The 22,877-nt window shown below is 53.0% G+C and overlaps 1 protein-coding gene across 1 annotated transcript in view; it reads right to left on the bottom strand.

Moving 5' to 3' along the window:
* SYT2 (synaptotagmin 2) overlaps positions 1–22,877 on the bottom strand; it is a 105,619-nt gene that overhangs the window by 46,391 nt on the left and 36,351 nt on the right. The gene's annotated exons all lie outside the window — the stretch shown is intronic.

The raw sequence follows: 22,877 nt of genomic DNA, 5'->3' as shown, positions 1-22,877 counted from the left end.
TCCTGCGACACTCCCACCCCACCCGCGCCACCCACGACTTTACGAGCCTCTCGGGAGCGGGGATTGGCTAGGGGAGGGGTGCGGGAGGGGGATCGCTGTGCGGTCGAGAACCGGCTAGCGGGTAGGAGGGAGCCGATTTGCTTCAGGGGTTACGGATGAAGGTTTTCCTGAGTCGGGAACGAAAAGAAAAAGGAGGGAGAAGAGGAGTGATAGAGACAAAAGGCAGAGAGCAGACGGGAAGGGGCGGTGGGGGTGTCTGGGCCGGAGAGCTCGCACAGCGCGCAGCCCCCCCAGCTTCAGGGCGGGAGGGTGAAGTAGGGACGGGCTCCCGGGGCTCTTCTCCCGCCTCTAGGGAAGGGGAGGAAGCGGGTGGAGGGGCCCCTGGGGAGAGAGGAGGAAGTGTGCGCTGCGCTGGACCTGGGCCTGGCTCCCAGGTAGGAACCCACCGAAAGGGCCCCGGCCAGAGGGACCCAGGGCCTCCCCACTTGCCACAACTCAGCTTTCTTCCTCTTGGGGAAGGCCAGGCCTCAACCCTCCCAGAGCAGGGGGAGGACCAGGCATTGCCCGGACTCAGAGGGCAGGAGGGGCGCGGAGGACTGTGAGCCAGGGTAGGGCTCCTGTGCCTCGGGTTCTCCCTTATGCCTCCTCCTCAATGCCCGACACTCACGCACGAAGACCTCAGGACCCCAGCTCAACCCTGTGTAATTTCTGCTGGTGTGGGGCCACCACCCATCCCTGGACCTTCCAAGCCCCACCCCACCCCACCCCTGCCCTCATCCCCACTGACTCCCCCTCCCCGTCCGGTTCCTCTCGCTTGCTCCTGTACTTCATACCCAGACTCAAGAATCCAGTTTGGGGTTTGACCGAGGAGGTGATTCCCCCCCCCAAAAAAAATCCCGTATGTGTTGGGGAGGGCCTCCCCCGGAGCTTTCCAGGGCTTCTTATCTCCACAGAGTCTGAGGAACCCTGGGAATTCCCAATACTTGCAGACTCCCCTCTCCCGGGCCCAGCCCCCTGACATCGACATCACCCCAGAGCCCGGCCACTGCAATGCTGCTTCTTGCTGGGCTGGAGCCTCTCTTTAGAACAGCAGCTGGCTAGTCAGGGCCCCTGGGCGGCAGAAATCGCTGACTCGGGGATTTCCAGGCTGCAAGCGCGTGGGGGCGTGTGTGCCACCCATGTACCCGGCTGGGGCCGCACATGCTGTTGGGAAGGGGGTGTGTGTTGCTGTGTGTGTGTTTTAGGTGTGGGCTAGGGGACAAGACAGAGGCCCCGAGACTCTCTGGTCAGCTCTGCTGACATCTCACCATCCTTCAGATGGAAAAGGGGACCGACCATCAAAGCTTCAAGGTCAGATGCTGGGCCAGAGGACAGCAGGGATTTCCCCCCACAGCACCACAGCCCTGGAACCACAGGGCTGCTGGTCTCCTGCACTGCGGGGGGTCTTGTCACTTGGCTGCTCCTCTTCTGGGGGAAGAAATGCTTCTCTTTTGAGATCCACCAAAGGCTTTTTTGCCAGGAGGAGGGAGAAAAGGGCTGAAAGTTCAGCGGGCTGGATGGGGCATAGATGAGGATGTCCTGAGACACGGGGGAAAGCTGATGCCTTGATGACTGCAATGGAGTCCTGCTTGGATGCTGGGGGATGGCTGACAGGAAGCCCCTGGCTCCTTCTGGTAAAATGGATGAAAAGACATCTGAGTCTCACTCAAAGCTGCTGCCAGTTAAATTGGGTCTAATGTCAGAAAATAAAGCATTTATTTAGGACTGTGTCTGCTCCTTATGAAAATACCTGTGTTTAATGTATAAGCTTCCTCCTGGGGGAGTGGGATTCTGATAGGGTAGGGAAAGATCAGGTGACATTTGCACAGGCAGGGGGCTGGCTGGGTCAAGATGGGGAGGTGGGAGCAGTGTGGTCCCTTGAGAAAAGCTAGCTTCGGTTTGCTCAGAGCCCCTAGGGCCCCAGAGGGGCAACCCCACCACACCCTGCCTAGGGTGGTAACAACAGCTTATAGCCTTGATTTTACTGGATCCCTTTAAGCAATCCCAGGAGGAAGCAAGGGAAGGAAGGGACAATTCTTCATTCCACTGAGGTATAGGAAGCTCCCAAAGGGTGATTGACTCACCCAAGTACCTGGGTTGTTTTGGTAGGGAGTTAGGGCATAGAGCTGGGTCTTGTGACTTCACATGCTGACCCTCTCTAGTCTGCATGAGCTGGTTGCGCAGCTAGAGCTGTGGTCTCTTCCCCAGGGGCTCCTTAGAGTTACCCCTCCTACCACCTTCTTGTAGGCATCTCTAGATGTGGCCCCTGCTCACCCTCCAGCCCTGCCTGGCACCCCCCATTCCCTCACCCTCTGAGCTCCAGCTGCCCTGATCTCCTTGCAGGTCTGGAAAGGGCTGAGCTCTTCCCTGCCACAGAGCCTTTGCACATGCTGTCCTCTGGTGGAGGACACCGTCCTCTCTGCCCCATGTCACCACACCAACTCCCCGCTGTACTGCCTGCCAGTCTCAGTTCCCTGGAGCCTCTCTTGTGTACCCTGTGCTTCTTGTCTGTAGCACTTGTCACCCTTGCCATTTCCTGCTAGAAACATCCCCCCCCCACTAGACCGTAAGCTCCAGGAGGGAAAGGATCCCCTCCCCATCTAGCCGGTGCAGAGTCAGCACCCAATAAATCTTAGTGGTTCTGAGGCTCAGTGTCCTCAAATCCTGGCACTGCCACTTGTGCACTGTGCTGTGTGACCTTGGGCAAATTACATAACCTCTCTGAGCCTCAGCTTTCTCACCTGCAACGTGGGGATTTTAATTATAAAATAGGGTTATCACAAAGATTAAAGGGATAACGAATGTAGAGAGACTAACACAGTGCTGTTCCTGGCATATCTGTGTTAAAGAAATAAAGGTTGTAAAGAAATACAAAAGAAATGAGGGTTGCAGGAATAAAGGAATGGCCCATATTCCTCTGCTTCCAGCCTCCTTCCTGGGGTGCTCAGTGAATCTCCTCTCCTCACCTCCCCAGGCTTCCAGGACCGAGTAGATGGCAGAGGCAGTGGCTCCTTCCCTCACCACCCAGGCTTTGCCTTCCAACCCAACATGGATTCTCTGCTCTGACCCTGTGTTGGCTTCAGGGGTTGGCACAACCCAACTCTGCTTGGAGCTTGGTGGCAGGCACTGGCAGAGCCCAGTGGGGGGCAGCAAGGTAGCTTTCTTCGTGATCTGTATCAGCATCTCCCAGAAAATCATCTCCAACTAAGTTCACAAACGAAAACAAGTGCCCTCACCTCCCTTCCGATGAGATGGCAAAGCTTGGGCTCTTCCTACACAGAAATTCTGGAGGTGCCCCGGAGCTCTGGGCTCTAGTCCAACGCCGCAGGATCGGGCTCCTGTGGCCCATATGTTTCCTGGGCCTGTGGATAGAGGGCCATTTTGGGAAGAGTTGTCCTGAAGAGGACTTTGCAGTCTCCCCAGGCTGGCTTCCTATTGCTGTTCGGATGTCTTCTTTTCTATGGGAGTGACCTGGGCCTTCCTGAAAGCTAGTGCTGAGGAGGTTGACAGGCCCCTTCCCCCCGACCCCTGTTCCATGAGCAGCCCCATGGCTGGTACCCTGGAGAAGCAGCTGAAGGCAGCCTTGCTGGACATCCCCAAGCCCCGGCTGACTTGGCGGGAAGAAGAGGACGCTTGCAAAGCCAACTTAGCTCTTCACCTTGACCAAGTTCCCTCCCCACTTCAGACCTGTCCAGACAAAAAAATGACTCTTGGTTCTTCCCTTCCAGAAATGCAATTGGATTTCTGCAAAGAGCTTCTAAATCCTGCAGCCACCACCAAGACCATGACTAGTGCTAACGGAGCCCTGCTGTTCCTCTTCCCCCCTCCCCACCCCTGCCCCTCCCGCCCCCTCAGCTTCACTAGGCAATCAGAGCAGCACTTTCTAGTGTTTGTCAGGGGCCATAAGACTTGGAATCATGGGATCTTCACAGCAGTCCTAGGTGACAGGGGGAAACTATGCTGGGTAAAAACACAGGCTCTAGCTGTATGACCTTGGGCAAGCTTCTCAACCTCTCTGCGCCTCATCTGTAAACTAGGAACAAAAATGGTATCCATCTCATACAATCATTGTGAATATTGCATGAGTCAATACATGAGAGAAACTTAGAACAACGTCTGGGACATAATAAGTAGTATGTGTTAGCTCTTATTTTTATATTATCTCTATTTTGCAGGTGAGGAAACTGATGAAAATAGCTACTGTTTATTGAGTCCTGCTCTGTGCTAGGCAGTTTATATGTCGTCGGGGGTGAGAAGTCCAGGATGGGTTACAGCAAAGAACCATGCACCCACTAAACCTGAGGAGTGTGCTGACATCCCTCTTCTGGAGTATTTATTTGCATCCATTGGTTTACATGGGGGCTACAGAGTGGTACCCTACGGAGGCTTGAACTGCGCCTAAAATGGGCTCCAGACATATGGAGACATATCCGGCAGACTTTAAATAGACGTTTCTGATAAATAAATTGTCAAAAAGAAGGAATACAGCTGACAAAATGAGCCAAACCCCACAACAGGGCTTGCGGGTCAGAAGGAGCGACCCTCCAGGTTGGATAGAGTGGCTGGCACTTGACCTTGCCTGACTCAGTGGTCTGGAAAGAAAAATAGCTGTGTGTAAACTGAAGGGAGTTCTCAAGAGCTGACTTCCGAAATCTAACACTTCAGGCTCAGGCCACCCTGCCCCTCAAATGAGTATTTTACGAGGGGGATACTGTTCTCACTCTCCCTTTTGAAAGAGCCTTCCGCCCATGGGCTGATGGGCACATCAGCAGGAGCAGGGAGAGGTTGCACAGAGCCGCTGGGACAGTGGCGGTGTGGGGAACGAGACACTGACAGCAGGAGCAGCCCAGACCCATGTGGCGGCTCGCACGCCAGTGGGCTTTAGGAGGCTCCCACACATATGCTGGCCAAGGCAGATTCGGGGGACTAGACTTCCTGTGGGTGCACGGAGCTGATGTGGTGCAGGTACTGGGACACTAATGATGGTGATGGCCATGGGGACAGGAAACACACATGGGGTGTGCACTCTGTGCCAGGCACTGTTTTAGGTGTTCAATATGAACTTACTTAACACAACCACCTTAGGAACGAGGATCATTCTTATTCCCAGTTTACAGACAGGAAAACTGAGGCAGACAGAGGTAAAGTACTTGCCCAAGGTCATGCAGCTAGGAAGTGGAAGATGCAGGATTTGAATTCTGATTTTCTGCTTCTGAGGCCATGCTCTAAACTCCTCTGCCATATGCCTTGCCAATCAATAGCAAGTGCCCTCATTCCTAACCAAAGCTGGACAGCGTTGGGGACACTGGGTCCTCCATAAGCTTTACAACGACCTTATGAAATTGGTGTTTGTCCCCATTTCACAGCTGAGTAAAGTGAGGCTCAAAAAATGCAAATGATTTGTCCAAGTTCACATAGCTGGGAAGTGCCAGAGCCTGTGGGGCCCTCACGCTCATCCACCTCCTGGGGTGTGATGTGACTCGTGCAAGACCACCCAGCTAACTCTGGCCTCTCAGGCTGCTATAAATTCAGTCCCAGTCTTACTATCACAAGAGAACAAATCATGTCCATGTCCCCCATTTTCCTGGACATGAGGAAGGAGTCCGAGTGCTCTCTAGTCTCAGGCCAGACATTAAGAACAGATGTTTGGCAGGGGCCCCTGAGGAGGAAAAGGGACTTGGGTCAGAGGATCTTCCCAGAGAATTCAGGAAGCCAACATAGTCAACTCCCATAACCGTGGGCGTGTAAACTGCAGTCTGAGGAACTCTGTTTACCTGGGCAAGCCTCACGCTTCCAGGTCAGCCTGCCCACCTGCAAGCAGGGATTTTAGCGGGCCTAAGACAATCACCAAAGGGGCCTCGCGTTTGCACAAGGTGACATTTCTGTCGCCATCTACTGGTCAGAGCATATATATAAAGGACACAGCATGTGTGTGTATTCCTTCTAGTGTGACTTTGGTCTAGTGGGTCTTTGGAATTTTATTTATTTATTTGTCAGAGAGGGAGAGAGAGCACAAGGAGGGGTAGCGGCAGGCCGAGGGAGAAGCAGGCTCCCCACTGAGCAGGGAGCCCGATGCAGGGACTCAGTCCCAGGACCCTGGGATCATGACCTGAGCCGAAGGAGGGAGTGATTTTACCCCACACAGGTGAGGGCACCGTGCAAGGCCTGGAAGGAGGGTGCTGTCAGCAACAGTGAGCTCAGCGGCCACGCTGGACAGAGAAGAGGCGGGCCACTGCCACAGGTAAGTGAGAGATGATCCTGGCCTGGACAGGGAGCACAGGGGGAATGAAGAGGAAGGGTGACATGTTGGTGACCAGGAGTGCAGGGTGGGGGAGAGGAGTCCAGGATGGCTCTGGTCTCTGGCTTGTGTGTCCCCACCTTCCAAGATGGCGGAGTCATTCACTAAGAGAGGTAGCCCCCCCAAGGGGGGATGCGGGGGGGTGGGGGGATGTGGGCTGAGAGTTCATTTGCTTGTATGCTCCGTGGGGAACCTGCTCTAGATTCAGGAGGAAGTGTCCAGTAGGCATTTGGAAATGTGGGCCTGGAGTTCAGGAAGGAGGCTTAGACAGGAGATATGCCTTTGGAAGTCACTGATTCATAAATTATAGAGAAAACTTTGCTCTGAAGATGTTAGTAGCCCAGTGAGTGGCAGTGACTGGATTTGATCCCCAACTGTTGGATTGCTATGCTGGTTACTTCTCCCACCTCAGCACATTCCTAGCTATCAACAGTTACTACTTTTCAGGTGTAAGTTTCTATGCTGATATTATCCTACCCATTTTACAGAACTGGAAAGTTGAGGCATATGTTTAGATAAGCCACACAAGTTGATTACAGAGTCTGAAGTAGTGTCCGTCACAGCCATTCAGCCGGAACTATCTCTGGGAGAGCTGCTTTCTCCACGGAGCTGGTGGCAGCTGATGCCCACGGAAGGGATGTCACTGGAGAGAGAACACCCCTCACCCCTTTGCCTTGAGTGAATGGCATCTCAGCTCGGAAGGACGGTTTGGAAGTCTGGCTTGCTGGGGAGAAGTGGGCATGCGTCAAGGGCTGTCGTGGTGGCGAAGGAGGAACTCATGGGCCGTGCATATGTGGGGGCGACAGGGAGTGTTAGGGGGTTCAGCCTCCATCTTCACTGTTCTCCCAGGATCCACCACACAGACCCTCTAAGCTTTTCATCTCTCACTCTACTTCGTTGGCTGGCACTTGCCCTTTTGCGGGCAGATCAATCTGTCTTCCCTGCTTTCTGCATCCTTGACAATAGATTAGCACCGGGTGACAGGAGTCGGTCCCCCTGCAATGGTGGGATGGCTGGAGCCCCGGGGCCACCTGCTGCAGTGCAGTGCTTCTCAATGTCTCCATCCATCCGTCACCTGAGGAGCTTGAAAGAAAGATGGCCAGCGCCCTCCTACCCCCGCCCCGGAGATTCAGATTCAATTAGCCTGGGAGGGGCCCAGGCATCCGTCATTCTCTGTGTAGCCAAGGGTGCGAACGGACTGCCTCAGAACCAGTCCTGCCCTGTGGCTTCAAAGTCAGACCTGGAGTCTCTGCTCTGCCTTAATATTAATGGTGCGACATGGATGAATGACTTAAACTCTCTGAGTTCTGTTTCTTTCTCTGAAGGAAGGTTCAGAGCCAATCTACCCAAAGTAACACATATAAAGCACCGTGCCTTGAGCCTGGGCTACCCCCTTTGATACTTGTCGCTCTGCCCCCCACTTCCAACTCCCTTAGAGTTTGGGATTTCCTCCTCAGGGAGCCTTGCGAGAAGTCCTCCAGCTCAGCAACCCATGGAAAATAGGTCCCTCCCCAGTGGTTTTCACTGGCTCTGCATGTGTGGCTGGACACCTCGGTGCCATGCCCTTAATTGAAAACCCTGAGCATCACCCTTTTCCAGCGGCAGCCGGCCAAAAGGCTGCTCTCTGGCCATCACGGTCCCTCCTAAACTGGCCCCATGTGATCATTCCAGCTCCCTTGCTCTGCCCCCAGCGCTGACTCTCCTGAGCCACCCAGCCGTCCGCACCTTCCCCGTGCCGATCTCCCTGCACGTATTCACACAGTCAACTGCGGCACCTCTCAGTGTGCCTCAAAGCCCCCTCCCACCCACCCAGACCCCGTCTTTTCCCTCGTGGCTCCAGTCCTCCCTGGCTGGTCCTCACGGACACACGGTTCAGTGCTCCATTGCACGCTCTCTGCACGGTTCTCCGGTTGCTTCACGGGAAACTGTAAACTGGGAGAGGTGGGGGCTCATCTTTGCAGTTCGATCTAGCCCAGTTCTGGGCACAGGGTAGGTGCTTCATCAGTGTGGACTGTTCACCTCGGCGGGCGGGGGAGTCAGAAAGAGACCGGAAGTTTTGCACCCAAGCCTGTCTCCAGAGATTGGGAGCGGGGAGTGGGGGATATCTTCAAGCCTACTTCAAAGAAACTCTAGCCTCAGTTTCCAGATGGGGAAACAGAGACTGGGTGCTAGAGTCCCGGATGGAGGCTGGGGCTCCTCAGGTCAGCCTGCTGCTCTGGGTAAGCCATGTCATGTGACCCTGTCACCATACCTCCTGGGCCACCACGGTCATTATTTATACATCTCTTCTCCCCATGAGGAGGAGGTCCTGGTCTAGGAGGCTGGGAACCAGGGTTCTGGGTCTGTCCCTGTGTGACCTTGGCTGAGTTATTCTCTCTCTGGGGTGACGTCTCAAAGCCCTGGAAATCCTATGTCTTTATCAGAGGGTCAGTGAGGTAATGGATGGCCATGGGCCTTCTGGTGTCCTGCAGCCTACTTTCAGCCAGCTCTCCGCCCCCCACACCCCCAGGGTTCCCCTCTCCCTCCCACTCCAGGCCCCAAACAGGGGAAATTAATTGCGTGTTCAAGTCTCTCCCTTTGCCCAGCCATAGCCGAGCTTACTGGGGAAATTAGGGTGACATTGGTGCAAATAATGGAGTGTCTTTCCCAAAATGGTCTTCAGGCCCTGTTGCTTTAGCTGCTGCTTAAATGGATGAGGTAATTAATTTAACTAATTGTTCCTGAGGACTCATATTTTCAGTCATGTGACCTGAAGGCATATTCTCCCAAGAAGGCCACCCTGCTGCGCACACTCCCTGTTGGACCAGGTTTTGGCAGAGCCCGTGATAGCCGCCCCACCCTGCGTGCTCTGCACTCAACCCAACCCTGGATCTTTAGGGGACCAGAACTCTTTCCTCCAGCCTCTGTCCACACGCAAAACCTAGGGCACCCTCGCCAATTCATTCATCCATTCAACAACTTCGTGTTAGTTGCCTACCTCATGTGTCAAACGGTGGTCTTGGTATTGAGGAATCAATGATGAGTAAGAGCAGAGAAGGCTGTGCCTCACGGGGCGTTCAGTCTACTTAAGGATATGACACTAATCATATGACCGCAAAGACACACAAACACACACACACACAGACAGACACACACACACGTCAGATCTATGCTACAGTCAGTACTGTGAAGGGATGTGAGATGGCACTATACACTCTAATAGACAGACTTTGTGGGAGATCAAGGATGGCTTCCTGGAGGAAGCGGCCCTTGAACTGAAGCTTGAAACTAACCAGAGAGGAGGGAAGGAAGTGCATTCCAGGCAGAGGGAACAGCCACTTCACAATCCAGGTAAGAGACTGGCTGGACCAGAGTGCTGGAGAGGGACAGAAGTGGAGGGTTTCGAGAGAGAAGGGACTGGCTTTGGTATGGGGTTGGATATGAAGGGATAGGAAAGAGAAGCATTAATAATAACTCCTAAGCTTCTGGTCTGTGCTGCCGGCGGGCTAGGGATGTCACTCACCGGGACAGAAAACCCCGGAGTCAGGCCAGGGGTGGACAGCAGGTATAAGCATGAGTTGGGTGCTGGGATACCTCTGAGGCACCCAAACAGAGATGCTGAATGTGCAGATGATAAACCTGCGGGCCTCAGAGGAGTGGGCTGGGCTGGAGATGCGCGTCTGTGTGTCACCTACTGAGAGGTGGGGGTTGACACTGCAGGGTGTGGTCGGTCAGATGAGAACCGTCCTGGGCATGGCTCGACTGGCCCCAGACTGCAGCCCTGCAAGACGACAGATGTGAGAGCGCGCCCCATTTTCACAATGTCATCTGGTTCTCTTTTCCTGTCTCAGAGTCACGTAAGTTTCCCGTTTCCTTTATCTACTGATAAACTGACAGCTGCTCGTGTGCCTGAGACTCTCCCCGTGACAAGGGAGCACTGCGATCATTCACAAGGGACACGACTGCTCAGCTGTGCACTGTGCTGGGTCTTTCCGTGTTTTCACTCACTGGGCCTCTGAGATCGAGACTCCTGGGCTCACGCATTCCCAGGATCAGGCCTGCGTGACGTGTTCTCACTCTCACGTGTGTCTCCCCACAAGCGGAGGGTATGTGCCGGAGGATCTGAGAGACCCTGGGAGCACCGGGGCCAGAAGATTCCGTTCCTAGTTTCCTTCAGCTAGTCCCGGGCAGATGCAGGTAGGGACGGCACAGGGGCCTCCGGGGGGTGGGGGTGTAGGAAGTGCTGGGCCAAACAGGGGAGAGATCTGGGCCAGTGCCTTCCTGGGCAGAGCAGCAGGAGGAGACTGAGGCAGGGAGTCAGGACCAGAAAGCGTGGCTTGTGCACCCAGAGGAGGCTGTGCCAGTGAGAGGGGGAGGCAGGGTGAGAGAAGTGAGCCCGCACACGGGCGCGGGAGCGGAAAGGGGCAGGCTGGCTTAGGGTGGTGCAGAGGGCTCCAAATCTGAGGGGGAAGGGGCTCCCACCACGACCTGCCCACCCGCCCCCTGCGCACGCTGGGGGCTTCACTGTCAGTGGGAGATGGGGGTAGGACCTCATGGTCGGCTGGGACAAAGGACTGCCAGGGAGAGGCGGGCTATGAACACACACACACACACACACACACACACACACACACACACACACACACACACACACACACACACACACACACACACACACACACACACACACACACACACACACACACACACACACACACACACACACACACACACACACAATTGGGGTAGTCAGTGGAGGAGGTCAGCCATAACCCAGGGGCTGAATTGATCATAGCTGTATGACTCCAGGGCAAACCGAATCCTCTCTGGACCTCCATATCTTCAGCTCCCAAGGGCTTCTTCTGCTCCCCTGTCTCCTTGACGCTGCTTTTTATTTTAGACCCAGAGCAGGAGCGGTGCCATCCTCTGTCTAGGCATTTGGCCCCTTCCTCCTGCTCCAGGGCCCTGAGGGCCTGAGACTCAAAGCCAAGAGTGGGAGGGTGCCAAGACCCAGGGACTTAGCCTGGGTTTGAGTCCCGACTGCTGTTTCCTAAGTGGACAACCTTGGGGAAGAGTCTTGAACCTTTCTGAGGCTCCTGTGTCATCTCGAAAAGCAGAAAATGACACTTCTTTCAGCAAGGATGTTGTGAAGCTTTGAGGGCTACCCAGCACGTTGGCTTGTGTGCATGTAGAAGGCCCGCCACAGCCATCAATGGGAGACCCCTTTGCCTTTCTGCCTAGCTGTCCACAGCCCCAGCTCCGACTCCGTGCGGGAACTCCCTGTCCTTCATCCCTGATGACCCGGCCTCTGGCTGCACATTTTAGCAGTGGGCTACGTGAGGGATAGCCCTTCCCACTGTTCGTACATCTTTAGGAGTTAGCAAGCACTTCCTTAGCTTACTGTAATCTCTTGCTGGAGCTTCCACTGCTGCTGAGAGTGGAGCTGCCCAGAAGTGATGGTGGTCCTCCGGCTCTCTGAGGACAGCCACTGGGGCCCCCCCTGGGTGGCCCTGTCTATCTACCGGGCTCCCTGCTTCCTTCTTCCACCGTTTGCCACTGCCTCTACCATCCTGGCCAAATTCTTCCGGACAAGATCTGGTCTGTCTGTCCTTCTTGAAATGGGATACCCAGAGAGGTTCAACAGACCCTAAATATGAGCCAGTGAGGCCAAATTCCAGGGGTCAGACTTTGGCAGAGCCCTAGGTAAAAGGGATGTTTACATTTCTTTCCCATGGATGTACTTCCTATGACCATTTATAATTTGCTCCCAATCAAGTCAAGAGGCAGATGTTTACATAATTTATCATCTTATCTGGAGATGTTCTGAAGTGTGACCCAGACCCAAATGAGATTTCTGGTCAGCGGCACAGAAATCTTTTCATCAGCCTCGAGCAGAGCTGGTCCAAACACACGCACACGGGAAGCACGCTCACCACGGTCTGAGGGCAACCCACCAGAGGAGTCCCCACGGCAGGATTCGGAAGTGATGCTCAGGACCCACTCAGGACCCGGGCAGGGCCTCCTTGCCCACCCATAAGTCTGTCCCCTCCCAGGCCGACCTGGAGCCCACTTCCCTGGAAGAGGGATGGTCAAGCCCCTGGACAGAACTGCTCCTCGCTTTTAGAAGGGAAAACTGGGGGGTGACCACATGGCCCTGGGGAGAAGTCGGGTGGGAGGTTAGCAGTCGGACAAGTCTGTGAGCTGGAAAAGAATGGTGGTTCTCTGTATTTTTCCCTCTCCTCCCTCACACAGGAATGCTCTGAGCTGGCCTTGGGTGCACGGCTCCTGCGGTGATGAATGTGAGGTGCCCCCGTTTGGCCCCTCTCTTGCTCTGATGTCGGCACCTCGGTCCAGAAACCGAGAGCCGCCAACACAGAGGAGGGCCCTGGGAGCCCCCGCACTGTCCTTGACAAGTTCTGGAAGATGGGTTGGAGCCAGCTGTGGAGAGAGGGCTGCTGGAGGGTGAGGGCAGAGGACTCCGGGGGTCTACTCCCCTGGAGGAGGCTCAGGATTTGGGGGGCGATGCTGATCCTACCCCTCCTCCCTGGCTGCCTTGAACAACTAACCTATGAATTCATTAGTCAATCAGCAGAAAGTCACCAGACCCCTCCCCGGCGGTGGGGGGGGGGGGCGCCTGTCACTTGGTCTCACGCAGCACGTCCCGGTCACTTCCTGTACGACCTCTGGGCCTCCGCTCTAGGACCAGCTCTGCCTTCAGCTCGCCAAGTGACCTTGGGCAAGTCGCTTCACCTCTCCGGGTCTCAAGGTTCCTTGCAAATACAATAAAAGGATTGGACTGCATGGCCTCTCAGGTCCCTTTCAGCTCTGATAGTTCTATGAGTCTGCAAGCTGGAAGACGGGAAGTGGGCGGATGGCAAAGGCTGCGCGGCCCCTTTTCTGGAGAAAGTGGAGAAAATGATAGGGACGTCTCCCAGCGGGTGGCGTCAGGAATGGGCAGGCGCTAAATGTGCCCTCGGCGACAGAGATACCCAGGGCGGTGTGACAGAGCCCGACCACCACGTCCCCCTGCTCTCTCCCCTCCCCCGGCTCTGTCATCCCCACCTTTGCCTCTCCCAGTGCCCCTGGGCTCCTGCCTGGGCCAGTCAGGAGCTGGGTGGCAGGAAGGCTGGTGATGCGCTCCCTCTGCCCCCGGCCCGCAGGGCTGTGTGGGCATCTGCCCGCCGGGCTGAGGAGGCCCCGGGCTGGGTGCAGGCTGGGGGCGGACGTGTGGCGGGTGTGTGCCTCCAGCAGCCACCAGCAGCCTGCCCCCACTCAGAGGCACTGCAATGCAGTGGCACGATTTTTTTTTTTTTTTGCTCGGTTTTTTCCTAAAAGTCCTCATTTCCCAGGGAAATGTGCAGCCAAATGCTTCCAGAAAGGGGTGACCAGGTTGCCTGGGGATGTGTCAACCCTTCCACTTCAGTGTGGTGCCCCCCCCCACCAGTGTGTAGCCCCCTACCCTCTGTTCCTGGTGGAACTGGGAGGCCAGGTGGAAGGAGCAGGAAGTGGCCAATCTTCCCTTCCCAGGGCCTGGGACACAGGCTGATGGAACTTCAGTGTTGGCTGAATTGGAGCACTTCTCAATTTCCTGATCCCCGGGGGGCTCTGGCTTGAGGCTCCATCCCCGAGGCAGAGATGCCTTCAGATTCACAGGGAATCAATCGCTCTCTCTCAATGTGAGCACTTTTTTGGAGGGGGGGGACGACAATGCCCCCCTTTAGAGTATCAAATACCAAATCTGCTGCAGGGTTTCCAGGGAGGCCGAGAACTTGAACCACCATCTTGCTCCCCTGTCCCACTGCACAGCATACTCATTTTGCACACACTCTACTTCTGTGTTCTTCTGTTCTTGGGTTTCATTTTAAGGGAAATTTTCTTTCTTTTTTTTAAGATTTTATTTATTTATTTACTTACTTACTTATTTATTTGAGGGGGGAGCGGGAGGCAGAGGGAGAAGCAGGATCCCAGGACTCTGGGATCATGACCTGAGTCGAAGGCAGACACTTAACCGACTGAGCCACCCAGGCGCCCTTAAGGGAACTTTTCAATCCAGCTCTGCTCTCCCAGTTAAAAAAGGTGATGAGTTCAATCAGCTATGAAAATAAAGCCAGACGAGGAGCCTAGGGGAACAGGGGCAGACCTATCCCTGCCAGCTCCATTCTGCCCCGCCATTTCCCCAGAACTCCGACGGTGGGGCGGGGGGAGGGGGGGAGCTCTCTGTTGACAGTGAGCAGCAGAAGGAGACAGCTTAGAGGAAGAATTGTGGAATGCGGTCAGGAGCATTTGCTGGGTGAGTGGCATTTCAGCCTTAAAAAGGACTTTGAAAGCCCTCTCTCTGCAGGGGCAGGTAAGGCTGTGTGCCCTAAGCTCTCTCCGCACAACCTGGAGGGGCTATGAGGGCCCCGTCTGCCCTTCTATGTGATGTTGGGTCTCTCTTGGGCACAGATGGCTCTAGCTCAGGGGCAGCCAGGACACAGCCGAGCCATCTGGGTACAGCCCAGGGAGAGGTGCTGCCAGTCTGCCATCTGGCGAGCAGGTGACAGCCACCGACATGGAGGTCCGGGGTGAGGGGCAGGGAGCTCAGGGCTAGCAGGGTCGGAGCTGCTACCTGCAGGAACTCTCCTCGCTGCCTTCAGAATCCCTGGGCCCCATACAGGAGGTGCCTCCAGGCCCCAAGTGGTGTGGAGGTCTTTAAATGAAAACGAACCAAGCCTCCACACCACCACCCCCCCACCGCCCTCAGCATTGTGTATTTCCATCAAAGCACAGGCTGTAGATGAAAGTGACAGCTCTTCTCTTCTCCCTGAGATCAGGGCAGGGCACTCCGCTCCAAGGACCGTAAGGGGGATCGAGGTTAGCCACCAGGAAACACCCCACCAGGACAGCAGAGGGAATCCCATGCAGTGTTTATAAGCCAGACTTCCGGTGGTCCTGACTCTGCTACCTTCTTGCGGTGTGCCCCAGGGCAAGTTCATTAACTCCTCAGAGCTTGTTTCCTCTTCCGTAATAGCTGTGTCTCCTCGGGCTGCTGGGAAGTTACAGAACAAAGTACAGAGATGCCTCAGGGAGTTGTGGCAGTTTGTTTTACTACTACAACCCCAGGAGAGTAGGTGAGGAAGGCAGGGAATCTCCACCCCAGCAGCCTTAACCAAATGGCTCCCAGGTTTTTTCTGGGAGGGGGGCAGAGGGAGAGAGAATCTCAACCACACTCCCCGCTAAGCAGGGAGACCAACGCAGGGCTCAGTCTCGCAACCCTGAGATTGTGACCTGAGCCGAAATCAAGAGCTGGACACTTCACAGACTGAGCCACCCAGGTGCCCCAAGGCTCCCTGATTTTAATGTGCATTAAAAATCTCCTGGAACCTTCCAGAAGGTACAGAATCCCAAGCCTGACCCCCCAAATTCTGACTCAGTAGGTTCAGTTCAGGCATCCTGCATGATTATGACACTGGTGGTCCGCAGACCACATTTTGAGAAGCGTGGCCACAGAGGACAGGAGAGATGGTCCCAAGACCCTGGCTCAAGGATTAACCCTCGCCCCTGCTCCGGTCCCCCGACCCGGCCTGCCTTCTCCCTGGGTGCTCGGCCTCTCCTGTGTTCTGTCCCTGACGCAGCCTCTCGCTCTTCCATCCACATTGCTCAGTCAGTTCCTCATTCAGCAAATCCTTACTGAGTGCCCATTCAGTTCCTGACACTGCTAGGTGCTAGAGAGAGGGCAGTGAGTAAGACAAAACTCCTTGCCCTTGCAGACCATATAATTCGTATTGACTGACTCACCCAGTCATTCACTCTTTCATTCATTCATTCATTCATTCATTCATTCAGTGAATACTACCTACCGAGCACCTACTCTCTGCCAGGCTCTGGGCTAGGTGCTAGGGTTGACATATGCAGAGTCCTCCTTGTCAGAAAAAGGTCAAGGAAGAGATGCCCTTAGGGACCGCGTGCCCCTGGGGACCCTCCGCTCCAAACCCCAAGGCAGAGGGCAGTGTCAGGCTGGCTGCTGCCCCCTTCCCCACAGAGGCAACCTGGGGGGGACAACCTGCTTGCTCGGCCAACTGCAGAGTGGGATCGTTAAGCAGAAGCCATCTGCAAGAGATACGTGGCTTGGCCTTCCTCCCCAGCTCACTCATCGTCACTGCTGGGTACAAAACATCTCTTTTTTCCTGATCCAGCCCTGTCCCTTTACATAATCCTGTGCCTCATAATTACGTGTGAGGATGGGCCAATTCTCCCAAACACGGTGTCAGGCCATTGATTACATTCCCTTGCCATTCGCTGCACCACTCGGTGGCCCTTGAGCCACCTGGCCGGGGGACCTCAGCCCCTGGTCTCGATTTTTCATGCCAGTCTTGCATCCGTCACCCGGCCGCCAGCTCCGGTCTCTGCTCCAAGGGGGCAGGTGTTCAGAAAGAACACTCGGCAGGCCCTGGCCCATTCCCACCACCCCCCCCGGAGTGTTTATAAAGCACTGAGGGCCTTCGGAATTCATCGAACCCAATCCCCTCATTTTGCAGATGGGGTAACTGAGGCTCAGGGTGGGGCCTTAATTTGCTCAGAGCTGGTCCCAAAGCTAGTGTATTTACCTCATTCATTCATTTACCCATTCATTAATTCATCTGTCAAACACCTTGAGAGTCTGTTAGGTACCAAAGCTCTGCTCATCACTGGACATACACGGATGACCAAGACGTGGTCCCTGACCTGAAGAGGCTCACACTCCAATTAGGAGACACACATCAGGAGCACCTGGGTGGCTCAGCTGGTTGGGCAGCTGCCTTTGGCTCAGGTCATGATCCCAGGGTGCTGGGATCAAGCCCCGCATCGGGCTCCCCGCTTGGTGGGGAGTCTGCTTCTCCCTCTCCCTCTGCCTCTGCCCCTGCTCATGCTATCGCTCAAATAAATGAAATCTTAAAAAAAAAAAAAAAGGAGACACACATCACCACAGTACAATATAGTAAGCACACTAATCTGTGTGGTGGGAATAGAAAGGAGCCAAGGGGGCTTCTGTGTGGAGTTTTAGAGGGAAAATAGGAATCACTGAAGCATGTGGGACGGGAAGGGCATCCCAGGCAGAGGGCACATCATAAGCAAAGACCAGGAGGGGCGCCTGGGTGGCTCAGTCTGTTAAGCATCTGCCTTCACCTCAGGTTGTGATCCCAGGGTCCTGGGATTGAGCCCCGCATCGGGCTCCTCCCTCAGCGGGGAGCCTGCTTCTCCCTCTGCCTCTGCCTGCCCCTCCCCTTGCTCGTACTCTTTCTCTCTCTGTCAAATAAATAAATAAGCTTAAAAAAAAATAAGCAAAGACCAGAAAGGGGCAAGAGGCCTGTTGTATGCAATGCTGGTGGTAGAACTGGGCCCAGATCTCCAGATTCCAGTGTTTTCCCCTCCCTTTGTAGCCTTGGGGCTTCCTAGGGTCCTAGGGATGCAGGAATTACACTTCCTGATCCCCCTCTGTGGAATGGAGCCTGCCTGGGGGAAAGGTAACCCTCTAATTAGCGGTGATGTTCAGGGTGACCTCAAGAAGGGAACACGCCAATTACTAATACTTGTTGGGGCCAACAGCTCCTCCACAGGTAGAGCAAGCACGGATGCCAGTAGGGCCAAGTGCTACCCTTGCACCTGCTCAGGGACAGGACAGCTAAGCCATTCCACATCGTCAATCAGTAGGGGGTGGGGGTGAAGTCAGCGGGCTGGAGACCCTGAAGCTGAGCTGTACCCAGACTCTGAGCAGACCGTACATGTCCCCTCCTCCCTGAGCCTCTGTGCCAGGCTCACTGCGAGACCCTGTATGGTGACAACAGAGACAAGCTTTGGCATTACACCAAGCTTGGTTCGATTGTTAGTTCAGCCATTTACTAGCTGAGTAGCCTTGGGCAAGTCAGGCAACCTCTCTGAGCCTCAGGATCATCACCTGTAGAAGAGGATTCATAACATCCATCTTATATAAGGTTGCCAAAAAGTAAACATGGTGTGTACAGAATGGTTAGCCTAAGGGCCTGGCACATAGTCAGTAAATCGTATGTAACAACAGTGGAGATATGACGGGGGTTGGGAAGGAGCTTGTTCCTTCTCAGAGGAGAGAAGCCACAGCAGGATGTGACCCTGAGTCCTTGGATACACCTTCATTGCCCAGAGTTAACTGGATGAACTGACCCAAATTACTCAACCTCTCTTGGCTTCATTTGTTCTTCCTTTCATTCTTCCCTGTAATGGAAATAATATTTCACAGGGTTATTATGGAAATGAAATCATCCTATGCATGGGAGGTGCCTGCATGTAGCAAGAGTGTAGTAAATATTTTTTCCTGCCTTCTGCAGAACTAGGCTCCTGCTTCACCCCTCCTGCATATCGGGGGTCCCCTTTCCTGGATTCGCCTGAGATTATGGGTATGTGGGGCCACAGATGGGCCCAAGGTACCAGAAATAACCCCCCCCCCAAAACGGTCAGTTAATTTATGACAAAGGAGGCAAGAATATCTATCAAGGGACAATGGGGACCATAACCCTCCACAGGAAGAAGGCCTCTGGGCAAACATGCTTCCTCGGCAGTCACTCTAGCATGGACACTGGGTTCCCACACCAGCAGGTCAGCCCTGCTCCCCAGGCCTGACCTCCCCTTTCCAGCTCTTTGCTAGACACCACCATCTGCAACCCACCCACAGTACTTCCCGAGCAAAGTCCTCCAAGCAGGCTCTTCCTCCTACTTCCCTGCACCTGCTGGTGGACCACTGTGTCTCTGTCTACTCTGCTTCAGACCCTTCAGGATATCTTTTTAAAAAGACTTTTTATTTATGGACATTTTCAAACTCCCACAGAAGTAGAAAGAAGACTATAATACGCCTCATGGGCTTGTCACGCAACCCTAACATTTATGAACTTTTTGCCATCTTGTTTTACCTACCATCCTCTACACTTTCTTTGTTTCCTGGAGTATTTTTTTTTTTAATTTTATTTATTTGAGAGAGATAGAGCACAAGAGCAGGAGGGGCAGAGGGAGAGGGAGAAGCAGAATCCCCGCCGAGCAGGGAACCCAACATGGGGCTTGATCCCAGGACCCCGGGACCGTGACCTGAACCAAAGGCAGACACTCAACCGACTGAGTCACCCAGGCGCCCCTTTTCTGGAGTATTTTAAAGCAAATCTAGACATCATATTATTTTTCCCATAAATACTTCAGCACAGCTAAAAATCTTTTAAAAATATAATCTTTATAACTACCATGTCACTATCATACTTAGCACAGTAAGATTCAATAGCATTTGACACGCTATCCATATTCAAACTTTCCTGATTGCCTCAAAAATACCGTTTCCCTCCTATGTTTTCTTCAGAATTTTTATGGTTTCCAATCTTATGCTCAAGTCTTTAATCCATTTTGAGTTAATTTTTGCGTGTGGTGTAAGATAATGGTCCAATTTTCCCAACACCATTTATTGAAGAGACCATCCTTTCCCCATTGGATATTCTTGCCTCCTTAGTCATAAATTCACTGACCATGCATATGTGGGTTTATTTCTGGGCTCTCTATTCTGTTCTGTTGATCTGTGTGTCTGCTTTGATGCCAGTACCATACCATTTTGATGACTCTAGCTTTGTAGAATAGTTTTGCCCTTTCAAGGTCGGTTTGCGGGGCGCCTGGGTGGCTCAGTAGGTTAAGCGTCTGCCTTCAACTTAGGTCACAAATCCAGGGTCCTAGGATCAAGTCCCACGTGGGGCTCCTTGCTCAGCAGGGAGCCTGCTTCTCCCTCTCCCTCTACCCCTGCTTGTGTGCACACACGCACTTGCTCTCTCTCTCTCTCAAAAATAAATAAATAAAAAATAAAAAAAAAAGATTTCAAGGTTGGTTTGAGTCCACACCTTGCATTTGGTTATTATATCCAGTAAATCTCCTTTATTCTATGAAAGAGCTCCCTCTCTTTTTTACTGTCACTGATTTGTTGCACAAACAAGGTCACTTGTTCTGCACGATGTCCTGCTTTGGGGATTGGCTGATTTAGTCCTCCTTGTGTGTTTTAGTTTCCTCTGCTTTCCCATCACAGCTCACACCTCCACATTCTTCATTTACCCGTTTACTTACATGTTTCCCCCTAGACTAGGCGTTCCTGTGGGGCAAGACTGGCTTTTAATCCTCTTCCTACCCCCAGGGCCTAACACTATGTCTGTCACGTAATAAGCATTTAATCAATATTTACAGGACAGATGCGACTCCCCCAGCAATGGCACCAGACTCACAACGCTGGAGGACAGTGACAGGGCTTGAGAAGCGTTCTCTTGTCAGGCACTGGGTGCACACATGCACACAGCAGCAGCAGGACCCTAAGGAGCAAGAAGAGCCTCCTTTGCAGGGAGTGGGAGTGAAAATTCCCCGTGCACCTCACATCTCCTCCCTGCACGTTCTCCACCCCATCACCCCTCGAGCCTTCCTTCGGTGAATTGGAAAATAGATGCTCCCCAGGCTGGCTAAGGAAGCCCTGCTCTGGCCATAGGGCCTGTGCCCCGGCAGCCCAGGACTCCGTAAATGGATTCCCCTTTCTCTGAGCTGCACTAATTTTCTGATGGTCTTGAAATCCAAGAAATTCCTCTCCTGGTTGCAGGTCAGCCAAATTATCAAACTCCAGGATTCCAGAAGAGTGCCCTCTGGGGTTGTACCATGAGGCAGAATTTGGGGGAGGGGAATCAGCTACCCTGCCCTGTGCTCTTCTTGTCACTCCCTTCACATAACTGTCTTCTCTTCATGCTCACAGGTGGGGAGGCAGGTTTACCCACTACCTGAAGCTGGGCTTCCCTAAACAGGGGAAGGGGGTGTTGGGAAGACTTTTCCACATGAAATGAGGAAAGCTATTCCTGGGCCCTCTTCCTAAAGTAAGACCAAGACGTCCTTATGAGGTCTAACCTCAAGGCCCTCCACCTGGTTCAGCCTTAGCCGGGAAGAAGGCAACTCGGTTACATCCAACTTAAGATTTTCCGAGTGCACACAGTACCAACAAAGCCCAATTCCTTCACTGCCCCTATTTTCATGTTTTCTAATCAACTTTACTGAGGTATAATTACATACATACAATGAAATATACCAATTGTAAGTGTATAGTTTGATGAATTTTGTTAATTTCACCACCATCTTAATTTAGAGGCAGAATATCCCCATCACCCGGAAGTTTCCTTGTGTCTCTTTTTTTTCTTTTTAAAGATTTTATTTATTTGTTTATTTATTTATTTGACAGAGAGAGACACAGCGAGAGAGGGAACACAGCAGGGAGAGTGGGAGAGGGAGAAGCAGGCCTCCCGTGGAGCAGGGAGCCCGATGCGGGGCTCGATACCAGGACCCTGGGATCATGACCTGAGCTGAAGGCAGACGCTTAACCGACTGAGCCACCCGGGCGCCCCTCCTTGTGTCTCTTTGCACTCAAGTCCGCATCATCCCCCGCACCAGGTAACCACTGATTTGTTTTTCTCACTATAGATTCTTCTGGACGGGCCTCTTTTACTCAACATAATTATTTTGAGATTCACCCATGTTGTTGCAGGTGATGGCAATTCATTCCTTTTTGTTGCTGAATATAGTATGTCATTATATGGAGTGCCTATTTAAACTTAAATTTTAAATTTCAATTTAAAATACTTTAGACAGCTCTTTCTGCCCACAGGTCCTGTCCCCATGCTTTAATAAAAACACCTTTTTGCACTAAATAAATAAATAAATAAATAAATAAAATAGGGGCGCCTGGGTGGCTCAGTCGTTAAGTGTCTGCCTTCGGCTCAGGTCATGATCCCGGGGTCCTGGGATCGAGCCCCGCGTCGGGCTCCCTGCTCAGCGGGAAGCCTGCTTCTCCCTCTCCCACTCCCCCTGCTTGTGTTCCCTCTCTTGTCGTGTCTCTCTCTCTGTCAAATAAATAAATAAAATCTTTCAAAAAAATAAAATAAAATCATTTAAAGGTTATTTATGTCTTCTGTTCTTATCCTTCCCCCAGTCTCCTGTTCTAAGAAATTCTCCTGCCTTCTAAGAGAATAATGAGTTTGTCTCTGGGATGAACATGGTAAAGTAAAAAAGGAAAATTGCAAAAAAAGAATAAAAAAGGAGAATCTCTGCTACTACCTCTTACAGACAGCAGGAAGTCAAAAGGTTATGCCTGGACCGGGGAGAGGCTGAACCAAATAACTTCTTACACTGCTTTTCAGCTCTCTGATTCCCTTTCTGTGACATTCATCAAAAAAATATGAGCACCAGGACACTGGCTGGCTCAGTCAGTGGAGCATGTGACTCTTGATCTTGGGGTCATGAGTTTGAGCCCCATGTTGGGAGTAGAGATTACTTTTAAAAAAACATATGAGCACCTACTATGTCCTCATCCCTGGACTGAGGACACATGACAAGGTTCCTGAGCTCCAGGTACTTGTCAGGGGAGGCAGGCAGATAAACATGTGTTTCTATACTGGACTAAAGCCACAGAGAAGTTTAGGGATCCATGTCATGGGCCTTCAGTTAGAGTCTATACTTATAGCTGGGAAATAAAACTACTTAAGTCTTTAGGTGTGATATCCTGAAAGGCCACAGAAGAGAG

The sequence above is a fragment of the Zalophus californianus genome, chromosome 10 (assembly GCF_009762305.2).
Source record: "Zalophus californianus isolate mZalCal1 chromosome 10, mZalCal1.pri.v2, whole genome shotgun sequence".
NCBI lineage: Eukaryota > Metazoa > Chordata > Mammalia > Carnivora > Otariidae > Zalophus > Zalophus californianus.
The sequence above is the reverse complement of the archived record's forward strand: the minus strand, read 5'-3'. Positions and strand labels throughout refer to the sequence as shown.